Below are 8,336 nucleotides of genomic sequence, written 5' to 3' on the forward strand. Positions count from 1 at the left end.
TGCCTGCCAGGAGCTATTTCTGAGCAGACAGCCAGGAGTAACCCCTGAGCACTGCCGGGTGTGGTCCAAAAAACAAAAACAAAAACAAAAAAAAGGTAAAAGCTGGGCCAGGGATGTAGCTCTGTTAGAGCACTTCCTTGGGTCTGACTCTGCTGCCCCTGGCCCTTCCAAAAAAAAGGGGGAAAAAAGCTGGAAACCCCACATGGGGTTTAATGTACCTAGTCCATCCAGATATGAATATCCTCAGGATAAATGGGGAGACCCGGGCATCTCATCACCTTCATTCTAAGCCTCTGTCTATTGCTGGTTTTAGAAGAATACCTTTGTCTTTGTTGTTGGGGGACCATATGCAGTACTAATGATAAAATTGTTATTGAGTGTCTGGGATGAGACAATTCTTTTTTTTTTCTTTTTTCTTTTGGTTTTTGTGTCACACCTGGCAGCACTCAGGAGTTCCTCCTGGCTCTTCACTCAGAAGTCACTCCTGGCAGGCTCGGGGGATCATATGAGATGCTGGGATTCGAACCTGGGTCCGTGCTGTGTTGGCGCATGCAAGGCAAATGCCTTACCGCTGTGCTATCGCTCTGGCCCCAGTTCTTTTGTTTTTTTTGGGGGGGGCACACACGTTTGATGCTCAGGGCTTACTTCCTGGCTAAGCACTCAGAAATTGACCCTGGCTTGGGGGACCATATAGGACGCCGGGGGATCGAACCTCGGTCCTTCCTTGGCTAGCGCTTGCAAGGCAGACACCTTACCTCTAGCACCACCTCACCGGCCTCCCAGCCCCAGTTCTTAAGAGTTTTCTACTAACGACTGGAAATTTATTTTATTTTTGTTTTGTTTTGTTTTTGTGGGGGAGGCATACCTGGGTGTGCTCAGGATAGTGCTCCTGGGAGTACTGGGGAATCAAACCTAGGTCAACCATGTGAAATTTAAGTGACCTAACCACTGTCCTATCATTCCAGCCCCTGAATCAAGAATTTTCTGTATGGGCTGGAGAGATAGCACAGCAGCAGGGCATTTGCCTTGAACATGGCCAACCTGGGACAGATCCCGTTCTATTCCCGACATCCCATATGGTCCTCTGAGCCTGCCAGGAGCAACCCTTGAACGCCATCGGGTGTGGCCGACAAACTAAAATAGGACTTTCTGTATGGGGGCCAGAGTGTTAGTATGACAGCTGTCTTGCACAGAGCTGACCCCGATTTGATCCCCGCATCCGATATGACCTCCTGAATAGCACCAGAACTGAATTTTCTGCAATCCTCTGGCAGAGATTTTGCAACTCTGTGTATGGGTGTTGTATATATGTGTGTGTATTTAGTGCAGGAGATCAAACAGAGCTCGTGGATACGAAGCATAGTACACATTTTGTTTGTTTTTTGTTTTAGAGCCACACCTAGCTGTGCTCAGGTCTTTACTCCCAGTCTCTGCTCAGGGAACATTCTTTTATTTTTCCAGGGAAAATATTATGTTAAGTAAGTAAGGAAGAAGAAGAAAAAGAAGAAGAAGAAGAAGGAGGAGGAGGAGGTGGAGGAGGAGAAGAAGAAGAAGAAGAAGAAGAAGAAGAAAGAAGAAAAGAAGAAGAAGAAGAAGAAGAAGAAGAAGAAGAAGAAGAGGAAGAAGAAGAAGAGGAAGAAGAAGAAGAAGAAGAAGAAGAAAGGGTAAATACAGAATAATATCGCTTATACATGGTATTTAGAAAAACAGAATGAAGAAAAGAAATGGTCTAAATGGGAGGTGCCTGGAACACTCTTGGCCCCAGAGTCTAGTGAGATTCTAGTGAGATGAAGGAAAGAAACTGAGCGGAAGGATGGGGGCCAGGGGCCAAGCGGTTTCAGGTGCATTGGGAGTGTTTCAAAGGACATAATGAAATACCCAAGCTAAAGGCAACAACAATGGAATCAAGAGACCCAAACTTTTAGCAATCTAAACTTCAAATGGGCAGGCTGCGAGCAGGGTGGGTGTGTGTGAGATGCACTTGGGTACCATAGGTGGATGGAGGAGGACTTTGTGGTGGGATTGACTCTGGTCCATTGTTTATCTGGAACCTGTCTATGAAGGACTTTGTAAATCACAATGGTTTCAATAAAATCAAAATTAATAAAATAAAAAATATACAAAAATACAAAATAAAAAAATTAATTTTTGTTTTGTTTCTTTTGGGCCACACCCAGTGTTGTTAAGGACTTACTCTTGGCTGTGTGTTCAGAAATCACGCCTGGCAAAAGGAAAAAAAATAAAGGAAAAAAAATGAAATCCCTCCTGGCAGGCCCAAGGGACCATATGGATGCTGGGGATTGAACCTGGGCTACCTACCGCACGCAAGACCCGCATGCCCTACCCGCTGTGCTGTCGCTCCGGTCCCAACAGGGAACATTCTTGATAGTGGCAGGCTTAGACCCCATCGCAAGGAAAGCTCCTTCCTTACCCTCTAGCATCTCTCTGGCTCTAAGTAGTCCCCACTTACTCGGCAAGTTGGCATGCACACCTCCAGGCCATGACTGCCATCTAGCGTACAAATTGTAAAGCATCCTTGTCCGCTGTAAGACTCAAATGTGCATCTCTTGGTCCAGGGAGAGAGCTCAAGTTCAGTATTGGCTTTGTAGTTACTGAGTTGGTAGCTTAGTAGCTTGATGCTACCAAGAACTACCAGGTTTGGCCTCCACAAACAAAAAATAGGAAATGCATCTTAGATCAGACCTTAGGATGCTTGGGACTTACATACAATAAATTATATATCTACTTACATATAATAAATTATTTTGGGGGGAATTCCTTAGATCCTGGGGAACACCAGGGTTGCACCTGGTGATACCCAGGAGTTTTTGTGCTACTGAGAATCCAGCCCAGGGCCCTGCTTTTGCCCTGTATATGCCAGACATTCTATGCTTCTGACCCCTTCCCTAATTTGGATGAAAGTGATATAGGGTGCTGAGAATTCAACTCAGGTCATCTGTGTACAAGGCAAGTGTCCGCCCTGTTGTACTCTTGCTCTAGCACCCCAATGTTTTCATTGGTTGAGATTCTAAAGTTTATAATACTGTTACTAATGATTTTTTTACACATATAATCCCAACACCACACACATCACCAGTATATCCACCTTCTTTCCACCATATACCCAAATATCTCTCACTCTCAAGTCTCCTCCCAACTTAATTGTGGGGATCAATTCTGAGTGTTTCCTTTGGATCTCATTTTGCTGTATGTTGTTTGTTTGTGTTTGTTTTGGGGGGGGGTCACACCCGCTGCGCTCAGGGGTTACTCCTGGCTCTGCTCTCAGAAGCCGCTCTTGGCAGGCTCAGGAGACCATCTAGGATGCCAGGCATCAAGCCACCATCTTGGGTCAGCCACATGTAAGGCAAATGCCCTACCGCTGTGCCATCTCTCTGACCCCCTGCTGTGTGTCTTTAAATCTTGTATATGAGAGATCATTTTGTGTCATTCAGTCACATTCAGTTTGATATTCTCAAGTTCCATCAATATTGCTAATACTTTTGGTTTGAACTAGAGGCTGAGAAATCGCTCCTGGAAGACTCGGGGGGGGGGGGAGGCATGTGGGGTGCCAGGGATCGAATCACTGTTCGTCCTGGGTCAGCCGCATACAAGGCAAATGCCTTCCTGTTGTACTATCTCTCTTAAAGCTGCATAGTATTCCATCACATATAGATAGATCAGAAATTCTTTTTTTATTTTTAAACTTTATTGATTAACTGATTGGTTAGTTTTTGGGCCACACCCAGCGGCACTCAGGGGTCACTCCTGGCTCTGCACTCAGAAATCACCCTTGGCAGACTGGGATACTACATGGGATGCGGGGAATAGAACCGGGTCCCTCTGGAGTCGGTCGCATGCAAGGCAAACAAATGTCCCACTGCTGTGCTATCTCTCTGGCTTCCAGATCAGAAGTTCTTGATCTGTTCATTTGTAGTTGTGCATTTGAGCTGTTTTCTTTTTTTTTTTTTTTTTTGGTTTTTGGGCCACACCCGGTAACACTCAGGGGTTACTCCTAGCTATGTGCTCAGAAGTTGCTCCTGGCTTGGGGGACCATATGGGACATCGGGGGATCAAACCGCGGTCCGTCCAAGGCTAGCGCAGGCAAGGCAGGCACCTTACCTTCAGCGCCACCGCCCGGCCCCTGAGCTGTTTTCAAACCTTGTCTATTGTACAAAGTATGGCACGATGATAAATGTGCTGCTAAGAGGTTACTCTTGGCTCTGCACTCAGGAATCACTCCTGGTGGGCCGCAGGGGACCATATGGGATGCCTAGGAAGAAGGCAGGCAGAGACATAATGCCAGTTTAAGACATCCAAACCCAGTCTAGAACTCCAGTTCATCACCGATCTGTTCCTAGGTTATGCTCCATGTGTCCCTCACTTTCCAATTCCAGACAATGCACTGGGTGGAGAAACGAGGTGGGGGGTGGTGGAGTCAAAACATGACCATAAAGGGAAATCCCTTTCTAATCTTCCCAATATTTACTGTGCCTATAATAAAATAATTAAAAAGAAAGACAAATTAATTTTTTGTTGTTGCTTTTTATTTGTTTTTAGGTTTTTTGTTTTGTTTTTATTTCGGGACCATAGTTATTGTTTGGTTGTTGTCTTTATTGCTGTTGTGTTTGCAAGGAATTTTTTTGTTTGATTTTTTTTGTATTGTGACATTTTTCTTCCTTTTACCCTTTCTTCTCTTAAATTGATATTTATAGCCACTAGAAGGACTCCTCTTGTTTTTTTCTCGTTTGATTTTTGCCCCCCCCCTTTTTTCTTTCTTTCAAACAGAACCACATAACTTGAACCATCTTGTTCTGCCTCATAAATTGAGGCAAAAATAATGGAGGATACCAAGACCAAACAGTCGGTATAAACATTAAATAGAAATAAAAAATGATCAGACGTAAACACCAAAAATAAAACCAAGAACAACAGAATCGATACCCAATCTGCAACAAGCTAGACACAGAGGGGACCACTTATCCTAGCAGCCCAGGGGGCTATGGAGGGGGATATGGGATGCATGCAGGGAACGGGGGTGGAGGGAGGACAACATAGGGAATGCCCTGATTCAATGTCACTAGGTATCTAAAATATTACATTTTTGCCTTTACATTATTTGTGATTTGTGGTTTTAGAATATTGCTAATTATGCTTCTCATGATCGCCACTAAGTTTTTATTATCACGATGTTTCCCTTTTCTTTATCATCATTTACTCACAATAGTAATCAATATTGATTTGAAATATATTTTAGACTTTTTTTTTTTTTTTTTTGGTTTTTGGGCCACACCCGGCAGTGCTCAGGGGTTACTCCTGGCTCTCTGCTCAGAAATAGCTCCTGGCAGGCACAGGGGACCATATGGGACACCAGGATCCAAACCAACCACCTTTGGTCCTGGATCGGCTCCTTGCAAGGCAAACACCGCTGTGCTATCTCTCCGGGCCCACACAGTGATATTTAAGGTACACAGTGACAATAAATGAGGGCCTTTCCACCACCAGCATTGTCCTCCCTTCATCCCTGTTCCCAAGCATATATCCCTTATCTCCCTCCTTTATCCCCAGAATGCTAGTGTAACTAAAAGCATATATGTTAACACTAATGTAAACCATTTTTTCCAAGTTTCAGATATTTTTACTAGTTTCTTAAATGTTTAGAGTCAAAGGAGCACTGTAAAAACAATTTTAGTGTGGCAATTATCGTTTGCATGGGCTCACCAAAGTATGGGGACGTTGAAAGGAAAAACTTTAGCCTAAATACAAGGAGATCCTACCCCTGAAGTTTCCTGACATAAGACCAATTCTAGGCTCCAGGCAAACTAGTTTGTCCAATCCAGGTCATTGTCTGTAGTGCCCATACAGTTTTATTTTCCACACAGTCTCTGTTGTTGGTATCATGTTTCTGTATTGAAGATCCAGGAATCTGTATATCCTACATTGAAGTCAGGATGGTGTGGGGTGGCGTTTAATTTCAACTCACAATTAAAGGGCAATGCAGAAAGCCCTGTCCAGTATGCAGGTCGTTGTTGTTTAAATCTTCTCAGTATTAAGGGAAGACTCTTTTGAGTAAATCGATGTCAGAGCAGCAGAAGGGTCTTCCCCATATGTATCTTTTTGTTTTGGGGCCACATCCAGTGATGCTCGGATTGCTCTGTGCTCAGTAATTAATCATGGAGGTGCTCTGGGAATTATATGGGATGCCAGGGATTAAACTCAGGTTGACCACCTGCAAGACAAACACCCTACCCACTGTGCTATCTCCCTAGCTCTGGGCATTCTTCTTTGTTTTGTGTGTTGTATCTAGAAAGACAAAGAGCATTAAGATTCATTGCAGTTGTAGTATGGCTGTCTTTACATCAGTCACAGGTAAAATTGTTAATAAAGACAAGGCTTATAAATGATTGTGTGTGTTTTTTTTAATTTTTTTATTTTTAATTATGAGAACAAAGATGCAAAGAAAGAGGACAAGGTAAAATTACAGTGTAAGGGGCCCAGAGAGATAGCACAGCGGCGTTTGCCTTGCAAGCAGCCCATCCAGGACCAAAGGTGGTTGGTTCAAATCCCGGTGTCCCATATGGTCCCCCGTGCCTGCCAGGAGCTATTTCTGAGCAGACAGCCAGGAGTAACCCCTGAGCACTGCCAGGTGTGGCCCAAAAACCAAAAAAAAAAGTTACAGTGGAAGGACAATCACCCATAACATAATTCTCAGAAGAAGTCCCCTTGCTGATATCTTAACTTTGAACTTTCAGCCAAAGAACATTAAGATAAATAAAACAGAATTCATGTACAATTACTTTGTCCCTCAAGTCCCTATATTGTAACACATTATAATATTTTTTAACAGCACACAAGGCAATCTAAAGCCATAAACTTACATAACTCCTTAAACATTAGAGGCATAGTATTTTTTACATTTCCATGTACATGTATATTAGCTTAAGTTAACCTCAAATTTTAAGTGTTTTTTTTTTTTAGGATTAGCGTCAAAGGAGCACATTAAAAATGGTGTTAATTTTTTTATTTTTAATTATGAGAACAAGGATGCAAAGAAAGAGGACAAGGTAAAGTTACAGTGGAAGGACAATCACCCATAACATAATTCTCAAAAGTCCCCTTGCTGATATCTTAACTTTGAAATTTAGGCCAAAGAACATTAAGATAAATAAGACAGAATCCGTGTACAATTACTTTGTTCCTCAAGTCCCCAGATTGTAACACATTATAATATTTCTTAAAGGCACACAAGGCAATCTAAAGCCATAAACATACGTAACTCCTTAAACATTACAGCCATAGTATTTTTTTACATTTCCATATACATGCATATTAGCTTAAGTTAACCTCAAATTTTAAGTGGGTTCTTTTTAAGGATTAGAGTCAAAGGAGCACAGTAAAAATGGTGTTAGAGTGGCAATTGTTGTTTGCATAGGCCCACCAAAATATGAGGGACATGGAAAGAAATAACCTTGGCCTAAATACAAAGAGAACCGACCCCTGAAGTTTCCTGGCATAAGACCAACTCTAGGCTCCAGGCAAGCTAGATCGTCCAATCCAAGACATTGTCTCTAGTGCCAACACACTTTTATTTTTCACACAGTCTCTGTTGTTGGTATCATGTTTCTGTATTAAAGATCCTGGAATCTGCATATCCTACATTGAAATCAGGATGTGGAGCATCCTCTCGTTTCACCTCACCATTAAAGGGCAATGCAGGGAGCCCTGTCCTGTAAGCAGGTCGTTGTTGTTGTTAAGTCTTCTCAGTGGTTAGGGAAGTCTCTTTTGAGCAGGTCGATGTCTGAGCAGTGGTAGGGTCTTCCGTGGTAGAGGATTGCTTCCAGGTGATGTTATAGACAAACCTTGGTGTTTCGTGGATGGCTTCCCTGGTTCAGGGGTGAATGGAAAATGCCCTTTCTTCTGAGGCCTGTGCCAGGTCGTTATGTCAATGTTCAGGGTGTAAGGTCCCTTTGCACTACAAGATTTGTGTGTTCCAATCTCTATTAGATAGGATCTTATTTGTATGTATAGTATTTTCCCATTTTAATGTGCCTATGCAAAAAAGGAGCAATGCCACGTGGCGTTATTGGCACATATGGGGGCCATAAGAACAAGTCCAACAATCCCCATGACATGGTTCAATCATAAGCATTAAACTGAGGGACTCTTTCACCAAAATTCCTTGTTGAACAGCTCATAAAGAAAAGATAAAAAGTGGTTAGATGGGGCCGGGCGGTGGCGCTGGAGGTAAGGTGCCTGCCTTGCCTGCGCTAGCCTAGGACGGACCGCGGTTCGATCCCCCGGTGTCCCATATGGTCCCCCAAGAAGCCAGGAGCAACTTC

The sequence above is a fragment of the Suncus etruscus genome, chromosome 2 (assembly GCF_024139225.1).
Source record: "Suncus etruscus isolate mSunEtr1 chromosome 2, mSunEtr1.pri.cur, whole genome shotgun sequence".
Classification (NCBI taxonomy): Eukaryota; Metazoa; Chordata; class Mammalia; order Eulipotyphla; family Soricidae; genus Suncus; species Suncus etruscus.